This window comes from Alligator sinensis, unplaced genomic scaffold (assembly GCF_000455745.1).
Source record: "Alligator sinensis unplaced genomic scaffold, ASM45574v1 scaffold301_2, whole genome shotgun sequence".
Classification (NCBI taxonomy): Eukaryota; Metazoa; Chordata; order Crocodylia; family Alligatoridae; genus Alligator; species Alligator sinensis.
Genome location: NW_005841874.1, coordinates 3,707,538 through 3,721,108, shown reverse-complemented (window position 1 = coordinate 3,721,108; position 13,571 = coordinate 3,707,538). Strand labels below are relative to the sequence as shown.

Genomic DNA, 13,571 nt, shown 5'->3' with positions numbered 1-13,571 from the left:
TCCTAATCTGAAACCAATGCATGATATTTATCATTTGATTAAGAGGACTGGTAAAAAAAATGCATGATGGGTGTGGAAAAAGGAGGTGGCATTATTGTGCAGGTTGGAAACAGAAGGGAAGGGTGTTTCTTTCAGAAAAGGAAAAAGGTGAGTGCTGAAAACTTGGGGTGTCTCTTACCCTGTTCTACATATGAATGTCAGGGACTATTTACCTTTAGGAGTATTTGCTATTAAAAGTTCAGTTTGGAAAAAAGGAATATATAAAGATGTTTTTGCTGTTCTTCCCTTTCGGCGTGGCTGCGCTGGTAGTTGAAGTAGTGATGTCTGCATGCTCTGAACTCTAAGGCTGCTTGTTTGTAATGGCAAAAAGTGGGAAAAGTCATGGTGAAAAAAATAAAAGTCATAATGTTTGTTAAGGGAAGAAAAAGGCACCATATGGCTCACCAGATTTTAATTAATACTAAATTGTCATGGGAAATTATGCAAAAAATCCAATAAGAATCCTTGATTTTACAAATGTAATGGTTAGGGTACGATTTTCAGACACTTTTGGGAGTTAGGAGCTCAGAGGCAGATTTCTGAAGGTATTAAGACACAAACAATGCCAAGAGGAGTCTAGTGGGATCTTTCAGAAGCATCGAAGTGCAAAAGGCATTTTTTAAAATGTTTGGTGCTATCTACACCTCTGGGTACATATATGTCTATAAAAAAGCAAACAACAAGAAAGCCCCTTATCCTCAACTTCTATTGCAATTCTAGTTGAGTCAGTGCCATGTGGATGCCTGAATCCCTGTAGGCCTCCTTAAATATGCCAGCCTTAACATTTAACACATAGTTTAAAACCATTGAAGCATGGAATGCCATTGCAATAAACAGAAAGCCAGATTATCAACAATGTGGGGAATCTTGCTGAGTCACACACTGAGCAACATGGGAAAGTCCATGGCTTCTGTGCCAAAAATGAACAAGTCATCATTATTGTTCCCCAAGACTTTTACAGCTTACATCCCTCCATCAAACTAATTCTTGACTGTTCCATGCAGCAGATTCATTTCCTAAAGGTTTCCCAAAGGTTGGCAGTGGCTACATTGCCACCACATGGTATCAGAAACCTATCAACCACCACAGCTACCTGCACACCACCAACTTTCATCTTAAGCACACCACTAGATCCATCATGCACATCCAAGCTCTACATTATAACCAGATGTGCTCTGACCCCACTGATCGGGATGCACACCTTGAATACAGATAGAAGTTACACTGGTCCCTGATTGGCCCCCTGAAAGCACTCTATAGCCATACCGTGATACACGTGCACAGCCGCAGGGTGGTTTAAAAGTGGCCAATTGCACAACAAATTAATCCTCATGGGATGAGCGATCAGATGAAGGTGCTCCGCTTCGGAGTGCCTTAGGGAATTTCTGTTCCCTAGGGTCTATCTGTTGCATTATTGGGGCTGGGCTTGCTGGGCATAGCTGGCCCATGGCTGTCTGCAGAAAGAGTGGAGGGGAGCAAGCTGTGGGCTGGGTTTTGCCCAGCCTGAGCTGAAGGGGGTAGGTGGATTGGAGATCCCCAACCCTCCCCTCCAGCTCAGGCCTGGAAAACTCCAGCCTGCAGCTCACTCCCCCTCTCCTCCCTTTCCCACTTTCCCTTCCTGAAGACAGCACCAGAGCTGGGGGTTGGGGCTGGGGGAGAGGGGTGGCTGTGCTGCAGGCAGGCTCAATCCCTCTCCCCCAACCCAACAGGCGAACATCTGTTGGAGGGGGGCACTCTGAAAACACTAAGAGTTAGAGCGGGGGGCCTGCATATCTGTCAGCACATCTGTCCTAGCTTACAAACAGCCTCCCAGCCTCAAATGATGTCTCTCAAACAACAGACTAACAAACTCTTATCTTCACTGAGGAACTAGGCCTTGCAAAGGACCCAAATGCCTGCTGTGTTCCCACATCAGTACAGATCATATCATCACTGGACCTAATAACAAGGAGTACAACATCCAAGGTTCATTCACTTGCAACTCTGCCAACAACATATATGCCATCACTTGCTTACAATGCCTTTTTGCTGTCTGCATCGGACAGACAGGATGATCTATATGTGCAAGGGTGAATGAACACCCATCTGACATTAGCTGCAGAAAGACACAAAAGTCTGTGGCAGAACACTTCAGCCTCCCAGGACACTCCATTGCTGACCTCAGGATCGCTGTTCTCAGGCAAAAAAAATTAAAAACCCATTTGAATGGGAAACTGCAGAGCAAGAACTCATCTGCAAATTGGACTGTGTTAAGTATGGTTTAAATAGGGACTATGGATTCTTATCTCATCACCCGGATAAGTTTTTATGACCTCCTTTGTTCCTATGGGTTTACTGCTCCTTTGCTTTTTTTCTCCCTGGCACTGCCCCCCAAACCCTTCTCTCTCACTCCCCTCCCCCTTCCCCCACATACATTCTTTCACAGCATCTGATGAAGTGAACTTGGGTTCACAAAACTTGTGTTCTCTCTATATCTCTATCTCTATCTCTATATCTTATTTAGTTAGGCTATACAAGTGCATATGGAACATGCCTTCTGACTGAGTTCAGACTAACACCGCTAACTCCCTCTCTTTGTCATGGAAGTCACAAACGTGACAAACAGAACGGCAAACTCCGATTAAGGGAAGCGTTTAAGCACAAAGTTAATTTTAAATATACATAAGTTTCCTTTATGAACAGAGGAATGTTTTCCCAAGTCAGGGCCTTTGTTATCTCAGAATGGAGGGAGTACCCAAAGCTGCACCACGAGCGGTCAAACTGAATTTTCCTTTATGCAAATCGATGGTGATATTTACCCAAATAGAAGGCAGCCATTGATCTTACTATGCAGCAGTCTTAGGATCTGAGAAAAAAGTGCTGAACAAAACCCTTCATGATGCAAATCCAGCCTGTGCACCTACTGCAGGTTATTCCCTGCATCATTCCCCTGCTGTTGTTATTTAGTCCTCACGAATCTCCTGATATTTCTCGTGTCTGACCATATATTAAATTGTTCACATTCCAAGATAGCATACATTGGCCAGTGAGTTGTGGATCATGTTTTAGCTTGGACAGAGATACCAATGCACCGCTTTGTTAAATTGTATATCTGGCATATATACTTTATATAAAACATCACTCTGTGAGCAAATGTAACCATGGAGATAATAAGATAATTTGCTTAAAAGGAGACTCCGTGGTTCATTAAGCCCACTGCATAAGTTTTGTTGGGAAAGAGAGCTTTACAAATATTCATATAAATAAAGAGGGCCATGATTATTCTTTTATTAATTGAAAAAGTTTTGTTACATTTTTCATACGCAACATTAGAGTTTCAGCTTGAGCCTAATTTTGTAAGCACCGAGAAGTGAAACCAATTAAAAATAAATATGAAATTAAACTAGCCTCATTTTGTGGTCTAGCAGCCAGCTGCAGACAGTTAAAAAAAAAAAAAAAAAAAAAAAAGAATATTACATTGACGTGTCAATAGTCTTGGGATTTTAATAACAGATAAGAACTTAAAATATATTACAACCATATTGTTAACTTGACAGATTTCCATTAGTTTTAACATTGTGTAATTTATGTCATAATGGCTGTTGCTTTTTATTATGAATATTACAGATTACAGCTTCAATTCTACGTAGATTATGCACATTTGCATATTGTTCACATATATTTACTGGATATTTTGTGTGTTCATGAAGTCTTGTCACAACTGTTGTTGCACCCAGAATATTTTTTAACACTTCATAATATCAGGACAGGTCATCCTAAACAGTACACAGTCCTAAAACAACATTAAACATGTATATATTGTTAATGATGCAGATACTACATTTAGGAAGTCTGGCTTGATGTAGAAACTACAAGTCATAAATACATAGTATTTACATTAGCAATAAACTCAGGTAAAATACTAAGGGACTGATTCTCTATTTGGCTGCACCAGTTATGTTCCCGCGTAACTTCATTTAAATCAAAGGATACCAGCATAGAACTCATCTAGTAAAATGATTAATCCATCCCCGATTATCCTAATTAGTAAACCATATTGTTACCATTCCTGAAGTCCTAATTCAGACAATGGTTCCCTTAATTTGTCTGCATAGAGACCATAAGATAGAAACTAGGATGCGCACGGCTGCTGAGAAGGTGCAAGTCTGCTTGCTAATTTGGGCCCTGATGCAGCCTGGTGCCTACTCAATGGTAGCTTGCCCAAATAAGGGCCACAGGCTCTAACCTATACTCTATAAAGTCCTAAAAATAACCATCCAAGAGGAAATGAAAACCACTTCATTGTGTCAGTTAAATGTGCCAGCCCATGTAAAATCATAAAAGGGAAAGCTCTTTTAAGCCATCTAGTGTGTCAGTCCTTCTATCCATATTTACGGCTGGTTGCTCACTCCAGCATGCATTTGTTCTGCAGATGGGAAATCTGCTTCTTCTCGTAGGAGATGGTTTCAAAGACCTTAGCACAATGAATACCATAAGTCCATAGGAAACAATGAAAAAAGTTTTGAAACTTTCCATATACCCTGGAAAAATGTTTTTCCTTTCATGAATGTATTAGTTGACTTCTGTTTTTCTCTCTTCATCTTCCTCTGAAGCAGTGCTGTCCAACATGTGGCCTGTGAGGAGTTAAATTGCAGCCCCTAAATCATGCCCAGCTGGTGCTCCTCTCATTGCTTTGGTAATAAGTAACAGGAGTCTTACTACTCCCCCCCCCCTGCCGATCTTGTTGCTCCTCTGGCCCCTGCCCTTGCCCCTGTCCTGCGTGTGGCACAGTGCAGCATCCTGGGGAGCTGAGGCCGAGTCTTTGGGTGCAGTGGGAGATGAAGGGAGGAGGGTTGCAGATGCAGCAGGGGTGTACCTGCATGGCGTGGGATTTGCAAGCATACAGCGTAGCAGTGGAAGGGAGTCAGGTGCAGGTGATCCACCAAGGGGTATCAGGCATGCTGGGAGGGGGAAGGTCATGGGCATGCATTGCAGCAATGTGGGGATCATTAGGACTAGGCTAGGTGAAGCTCAGGCACTGCAATCTGATTGTCTGGGTCAGCTGAACCCAACCAACTAACCAGTGCCAGCTGCGTCCTAGCCTGAAGGGGAAAGACTAAGTGAGGCTTCTGCCCCACAAGCAGAGTAACTAAGCCTAACAAACTAATCGGCACCAGCTGAGCCCTTTCCCTCTTATTGGTTCAGGATCTGCTCCGAAGGAACCCCTCCAGCACCTGAGCCTTGCTGCCCAATTCACTGTTCACCAGTCCTTGCGCAGCTCCTGTCCAAGTAACTCCTCTGGCTCCCTGATTTCTGGTTAAGCTTCTGGCTTGGTGTTTGGATCTTGATTTGACCTCTGCTGGCTTCCTGACCTCCGATTCCTGGCTAACCTTCCAGGTCAGCGTTCAGAGCTTGGTTTCACCTTGAATTGCTTCCTGATCTCTGGTTAGTTCTCCAGTTTGGTTTCAAACTCTGGGCTTCCTCAGTTTGAAACTCAGGTTGCTCTCAGTTGTTCCCAACACGTGAGTTATCCTTGCAGTTCTGCCAGTCCTCACTCCTGGCTCTGCCTGCTAGGCCTGACACCTTTGTGAGTGACGGGCTGTTCATGGGATGTGTGGCCTGGAGCCCCACACTGGCATGGCCCTTGGGGCGTGCAGCCCCAGACTGCTTGGAAGTTGAACAGCCTTGTTCTGAAGGATGGGGCGAGAGATGAGAACTTCTACCTACCGGTACTTAAAAACCTCTCGGGTGCCTGGCTGGGGTGTTTTGTTCATGCGGTCAGGTGGCCTGTCAGATTTGGGGTCAGGAAGGAATCTTTCCCTCAGATTGGATCAGAAAGGACTATGGCTGTTTTTGCCTTGCTAGGCACAATCTTCCCAGATCATGTGACAATATCTTAGCCAAAAAAATCCCGGCTATTGCATTGGTGGTGCCCTTGTTCCCCAAGCTCTTTCCCGTTGGGACTTTGCAGAGGTTTTGTTTATTTTTCCAAAGGGTGTTTTGTGGCTGTAGTGTTCAATAAGGGTCAGACAATCTTGAGGATCCTGATGGACAAATGATTACCTATGAACACAGGAGACTGGACTTGATGGTCTTGGAGGCTCCTTCCAATCTTCAATTCCTATATCCCTATCTGAAGTCACTTTAAAGCTAGGTACAGACTTCTATCCCCATTTTATAGATGAAGGAACTGAACTGTGAAGGGTTGAGGTCCATACCAGACAGCACTAAATTGGGAGAAGTTTTAATTGTAACTAAAAATGAGACATTTTTAAATTAATAGGTCCAATAACCTGCATCTGGGAGCTTAGAAAGAGCTGGCCAAAAGTTTTTGTGGACTGTTAATTCAGTTTTCTATTGAGTAACTGATGGCGGCCAACATGGTTTTTTTTGGGGTGGTGAGGTACCTCTTGTCACACTAATTTGATAGATACCTTGATGGGTTATACAAGTTGAGTTAAAGGTAATGATGTTGATGTAATATATTCTAAGATTTCTCTCTGGCATTTGACTTGGTACTACATGGGATTTTAAAACTAGAATAATACAAATGCAGCTTGGAACACATTTAAGTGGATACAAATCTGTTTATCTGATTGGTTTCAAAATGTAATGGTAAATGGGGAATCACAGGAAATAGAAGATCATCATTAGCAGGTGGGGTCCAACAGAGAAGTCTTTGGCTCTAGACACCGTTTACCACTTCTATCCGTGACTTTGAAGAAAGCATAAAATCATTACTGATCACGGATACATTAGGGTGCGAGCTTACCATATATTAGCTACTCCCTATTCACACCCCTGGTAACTGCAAGCCAGCTTATCTATCCATAAAAGTGGGATAAGCCACTTCACATTTACCATGGGGTAAGAGTAGGCAGAAGGCACTTGGAGTAGCCCTCGTGCTGTAAGCTGACTCCATAGCACAGCTTGCAGTAACTTGCTTTTTTTAGACTATCCAGCATTTGCAAGTGACACAGAGTAAGGTAGCATATAATGAAGTGGACAGATCCTTGATACAAAGTCATGTAGAAGATTTAGTAAGCTGGAGCTGAGCAGTTGTATCTATGTCAAAATATCAAGAAGCAAAGAAAAGCTATGGGAATGATTAAAGGATAGGTCATGTCTTGTAATGAAAGACTCGCAACTCGGTCTGTTTAGCTTACCACAGAAGGTTAAGGGGTGACTTGATCACAATCTATAAGTACCTACATGGTGCATGGAAATGTGATAATGGAGAGCTTTTCCATCTAGCAGATAAAGATCTTTAAGATTTTTATCTTATAAAAAAATAAAGTGGCTGGAGGTTGAAGCTAGACAAATTTAAACACAGCACAGACTTTAACAGTGAGAGTATAATTAACCCCTGAAACATCTTATTAAGTGGTTTTTTTGGATTCTCCAAACCTGGATGTTTTAAAATCAAGATTTGCTGCTTTTTCTGAATGATGTACTTGATAGTTCAAATAGGAATGAATTTAGGGAAGTTCTATGGCTTGCGTTATACAGGATGTAAGACTTGATGGTCACAGTGGCCCCTTCTGACCTTATCTGTTAATTGATTTCCCCACAGCTGCCCAGCAGGTCAATGACAGCAAGAAGAGTAGAACCCAGCTCTCCCAAATCCTCTTATTTTATAGGGGAAGCAGCATGATGGAGATGTCAAGGATTTCTTCAATGTGTACTGTCTTACACTTGACCCTCCTCTGTAACAGGGGATGGCTAGGAGCCTATTCCCCACTACTGTACCTGCCTAAGGTGTAATATGGCATCTTGTACTACCTCGGTGCAGTCATTCTGAGACCCCACAGAGAAACAGGCCAAGGGCTGTGGCTAAAGCCTGGTTCTTCCTTTTTCTTTAGATGTAAGAAGTGGCTTCAGATGTGTTACCTGGAGACACGATTTGAAGATCACAGCATACATCTTGTGCACAGGAAAAAAAATGGGTTCTTTCCAATGTCCTTAAAGAACTTGTGCACAGGAAAAAAAATGGGTTCTTTCCTATGTACTTAAAGAGATTAAATCTCCTCTCATTATGACTTGGGAATCCAAGTGTTTTCTTCCACTCCTCCAGTGCTGTACTGGCTCTCAGTCACTGTTCAGTCTTTCAAGCCAAACTGAGGAAAGTGTACTTCAAATTTCACATCGCGTGTGTTCAATTTTAATCTACGCAGGAGGCATTCTTATCAATGATGAATTCCTTCTTTTTGACTTGAAGCAGTTCTGAATATTGCAGCTGTGTTTCTAATAAGCTTCCTACTGTACGGAGCTGGGATCAGAGACCACTGCTATTGATATTGAGAAGAAATGTATTACTGAAAAGGAGGAGAAGACTGAAAATTAGTCTGGGCTCATCTCTTGAGAGTCTGGGGTCAGAGAGTCCAATCATGATTTCCTTGCTTAGCCATCTGATACTTGCGGGGGCCCTCATGCCAGACTGGACCAAATCCTGAATGACTCAGTTTTTATTCAGACTAATTCCTATCATTGAAGTAATTGGGTGTCCTAGTATAGTGGGAAGGACTGTCCTATAGTAGCCAATCATAGCCCTGCTCTGGACTTCAGTGTTTGTTCTGCATTTTGTATTTCGTATTCAGAGGATAAAGAGTAGTGGGATAGCTTCTGCCCCACTGGAGCCCTTCCAGAGCAGTGTCCATCACACTGAGCCACACACCCTCTGGCTTGCTTTCCTCCTGGAGATGCATGTATTCACCACTTGGCTGTCTTCTGGGACAGCTTCAAGAGGAGAACTAGGAGGGGTACTGGGTCATGTCTAAACTGTGGCCTGGTTGCTAGCACACTTTGCTGGGAAGTAGGAGATACAAACTCAGACCTGGGTAAAGGGTGGCCTAGGACCAAGATCTCCCACTTCCCAGACAAATGCTCCTCCATTAGGTTATTGCACTAGGCTACTCTGCTCTGTGATCTGATTTGTGGGCATATGTGGCCAGGGTAAAGGCTTTGAGCATGCACAGAAGGGAAGTGGAGGGTTAGTGTAGCTACACAGGTGGAAATGGATTCTAAAATCCATGTAAATGTTAAAAATATCACTTACGTGACTACATGTGGACACACAAGTAGTAGTTAGGTGCCTAAGACTGAAATACGGGTTGGATAAAGCGGGTGTCTACACATCACATTGTGGTGCTACGTAGAGATACCCAAGCTGGCTCGTTCTCTGTTGTGCCATACAGACACAGGCAAAAAGGCTATACCACACTTAAATCTAATGTTAGTACTTAAGTGGTGCGTTAGACTTTGGCCTAGTCCTTTGCACAAGGGTTACTTACATTTTAAGTGAGTAATGGTGCGGGGTTATTTATTCACTTGGAACAGTTATCATGATGCTCAGCACCTAATCATATTTACTTTGAGGTAAGTTATCTTTGACTCTCATCTCACAGCTCCTCTGTCACTCATAAATGACTCGGGTTTCAGGCTCAGTTTTATGATTATAAGCACATTTGTCACAGCCATTCATTTATTCTGCATCTGTGGACAAATGCTCTGCAGCTTGGCTATTCATCAAACAGCAACAAAATAGCTGTTCTGAAGTCTTGAGACTCATTAACTGTCACAGTAATGGGAACTATTTAGTTCTTCACATGCAACAGAAACAGAAAATTTCACAGGCTAAGTCCTAAAGTTCTTCAAGGAGTCTTCAGATTATCAGTAGTCATCTTATTTTTTTAAGATATTGAGATGGACATGAAGTGTAATTTACTGTCTTCTCCCTGTGTTAGAGATGTCTCTGTTTTTTGACAGCTCTGAAAAAATGTTTAAAATGCATGGTAGGGCTGTGAAACCTGTCTTTTTATAAACAGATCTTTTACAGAAGGGGGAAAGGGAAGAGCTAAAGAACTGGAGGCCCATAATGCTCCTGAACTTGAACTATAAACTAATGACCAAAGTCTTGGCTGAGCATTTTAAGTCTGTTATAGGTGCAGTGATCCATGAAGACCAGTTGTACACGGTGCCAGGATGGCAGATCCATAAACCCCTGCAGCCACTGTGATGCATGCGGTGGTACTCTCAGGAGAGGGAGCTGGACATTACCATGCTGAACCTTGACTTGGAGAAGGCTTTTGACTGAGTGCCCCACTGATTCCTGTTCAAGATGCAGAAGATGGGAGACCTCTGACTTTTGTCACCTGATAAAGGCATTATATATGGATGTGAGCAGCAGATGCTATTCAATGGTTTCCTGACCACACCAATCGTGGTAGAATCGGGCATCCAGCAGATGTGCCTGCTCTCCCCAATCCTTTTAATCTGCATGATGGAACTGCTAACCCAGTGGCTCAGGCGAGACCCTAGGGGGAAGCATGGAAGAGATGAGAGTCCTGGTCTACATAGATGATCTCAACATCCTGTGCACCAACAAGTGCTTGGTAGAAAGAGTACTGCAGCACACATAAGCATATAGAGTGGTAGCAGGGGCCAAACTCAATGCGAGCAGGAGTACCTGCCTGGCAGTGGACAGGTTTGGAGACTTGTCTATCCTGACCATCTCTGTCCCTCCAGAGGCAGTAAGATGCTCGGGGTGGCTTTCAATCTAGAGCTGAAAGGAAAGAAACCACGGGAGAAGACTGAGTCCTCCATCAGACAGAAGCTGGGACTGTGGAAAGTGCACCGTCTGTCCATGTGGGGGCTTGTGGCACTCATGAGGGTGGTGTTGCTACCAGTGTTTCTGTACACAGCACTGGTCCCCCTCCCTCCCTCAGGGCACATCATCCGTAGAATAAAGAGGGCCATGTGCATCTTCTCCTGGAGCTCCAAATGGGCGAAGGGTGCAAGGGCCACGCTGTATACAATTAAATGGACCGGGGGCTGAGGAATACCAGATGTATTTTCCCTCTGGTCCAAGTACATGAGCCAGATCTGCAAACTGGCAGCTGGGGCAGACTTCAAACAGCTTGCTTTCTGAAGTATTTTGCAGGGCACCCACTGTGGGGTGTACAAGCTGCCCATGGATCTGCCAACATGCATCAATGGACCTTGGAACCGCTGTGGCCCTACAAAACTCTGGAGCAGCTATAAGCTACAGAAAGGTCAATGACCCTGAAAAACCACCGCAAGATGCAGGAGGTGGTAAGAACAAGGGATGGCCTGTTACCTGTGGATATACTACCTGGTGACAGCTGGCAGGCCATGTGGGAACATATTTTGCACCAGGACTTGAACTGGCAAGTCACCCATTGGGCACTCCTTGTGCATGCCTGAGACACAGAGATGGACAAAAAGACTGTCTGACTTGTCCCAGGCAAACGTGCTGGTGGAAGAAGGAGACGATCAACCACCTCCTCTTGAACTTCCCGTATGCCAGGGAGGTGTAAAGGAGAGCAATCCTATTCCTCGTGATGGTGACAGGGGTCAGGACCCTGACCAGAGAGGTGGTGCTATTCAGACACCTAACCAAGCAGCAAGGGACCCTGACAGTCCTCTTCAATCAGTTTATCTTCTGCTTCAGGAATGCCCCATGGAAAACCAGAACCATGCTCATGTACAGACACATGAAACTCCCAGTCGAGAGCTGTCGGAATGGGAGTAAGTGAGCTGCAGATGTACTACATGAAGATGATGGGGAGAAGACAGCAGAGAAAACATGGAAGAGAAGAGGCTGGCACAGGCTGTTCAGCAACAAGAGAAGATGAGGACAAAGACTATGATGATGATGGCAAAGACAACTTGGACTCGGGACTGGAGAAAGAGATGAGGTGGTTGTGGGGAGAAGGGTGGGAGGGTAGGGTTGAGGGAGTAGAGGTGGTTGGGCATATTTGTAACAGTTAAAGAAGATGGCAATGGGCACGTGGGAATGCAAGTGTGGGTGTACAGTTGCAATTACTGTAATGAGGATAACAGTTGTTGACAGATAATGATGGTGTTACACACTGTCAAGTGAACTGGGTTGGTCATGGGACAAAACCATAAAAATATGGGGGGGGGGGTGTTTGTGTGTCTAAAGATATATACAGAAATATATTTTTGCAGAACAAAAACCCTTTTGAAAGCTCACTCTCTGTTTATTGCAGAGCTTCAGATGTTACCAGTCTCTTTTTCAACTTTCTTCCATTTATATGCAAAAATGAAGGACCTTCAAACTGAAAAAATGGGAAGAAACTTTCCTCTTGGGCCCTTGCCAAAACTGTGGGTACAGATGATGACTTTCTGATATGCCCAACATATTTAGGAGCTTAAGACCCACAGTAAGTTAGGGATTTGTGTTCTTGCATCTCGGTATCTTTAAAGAGCCCATAGTATTCTGAACAGCCTAGTTGAGAGTTGTTCACTATTTGTTAATGAAAATGTTCAAAAGGCAATCTGCCCAAACTCACTTTATTGATTATGACAATTAGGAATTGAATCAAACAGCAGCATCATAGCCATATGTGACCTGTTATGTAGTCACTAAAGTATAGGACCTTAAGTCATAAAACCATGGGTTCTAATCTTGTCCTAGTGCTGATACAATAAGGAACTGGAAAGTTGTCTCAAGCTCTCTGCCTCAGTTACCCAAGTTGTAAAATTGCTATAAAGTACTAATGATTATTGTGGTTTGGCAGCTCATCTCACTATGGAAATAGGTAGGCTGTCAAATCAGAAAGCAGCAAGAGTAGATGTAGTAAGAAAGGAGGAACGATTACACCTAGAGGCATATATAGCTGAACGAGCATGGGAGCAAGGAGATCTAAGCACAAACAAGGCGTTGTTTCACTGCTTCACCTTTCACAGCTCCAACAATGTACAGTAACAAGAACTGGTAATTCCCTGGGGCAGATCCCCAAACGTGTGAACTGTCATAACCATGATTTTAGTGTGTTTGGTACCAACTTATACCAGTTCTCACCTCATTCTGGACAGCATTTTTTGTCCTAAGACCCAGTCAGCTTTGTTTGGAGAGCATAAGGCTTACATTGGCTCACTATATTAGAGTGCACTTCATCCACTGTGATTTTGACAATTTAAAGCTGAAGACAAACAATCCGGTATCCAAGGAATTAGTAGTGGAAAGAGCTTTGCTAAGTAGTGTGAAAGATGTCTGATACAGCTTGAGAAACTGTAATTAAGCCACGGCAGACTCTAGTTCCTCCAGGGGGAAAAAAGCTACATGGAAAGTATCAGTGATTAAGACACAAGTTGTGACAGATGAACTTGCTCAGGTACAAGGAAGAAGGGAGGACTTCTTTTAACCCGGAACAGGGGGGAAGGAGCAATGCATGATAGGCACTGGAGAATTTGCAAGAGCAGCACTTGGTGAGAGGGTCAAATTGATGGATGATAAATGCAGTGCTGTGCCCTGCTTCAGAGGCCTCTGCTGTTGGTTATACTGGTAGCAAGAGTCCTTGGGAGGCCCTGTGGAGGAAGGAGCAGGGAGTTTTCCATCCTTGTTTTCCTCCCTGTCTTTGACCTGCCATACTCAACTTGCTTGGGTCGTCTGATTATCATCCTGCTCTGGTCTCCAGTTAAATCCCCAGGTGGAGAAAATGCAGAGAGAGGTTCAGGTATTATCTCTTTCCCCCCCCCCCCCCCCCCCCCACACAAAACACGACGCC

At 43.8% G+C, this 13,571-nt stretch overlaps 1 long non-coding RNA gene across 1 annotated transcript in view; it reads left to right on the top strand.

Annotated features, from left to right (window-relative positions):
• The first annotated feature begins 5,258 nt into the window (after positions 1 to 5,258).
• The window catches only part of LOC102386311, a 50,167-nt gene continuing 41,854 nt past the window's right edge, over positions 5,259 to 13,571 (top strand). The window contains exon 1 of the long non-coding RNA XR_323063.1: positions 5,259 to 5,415. This is a non-coding gene — a long non-coding RNA (uncharacterized LOC102386311). The remainder of the gene's footprint in view (positions 5,416 to 13,571) is intronic.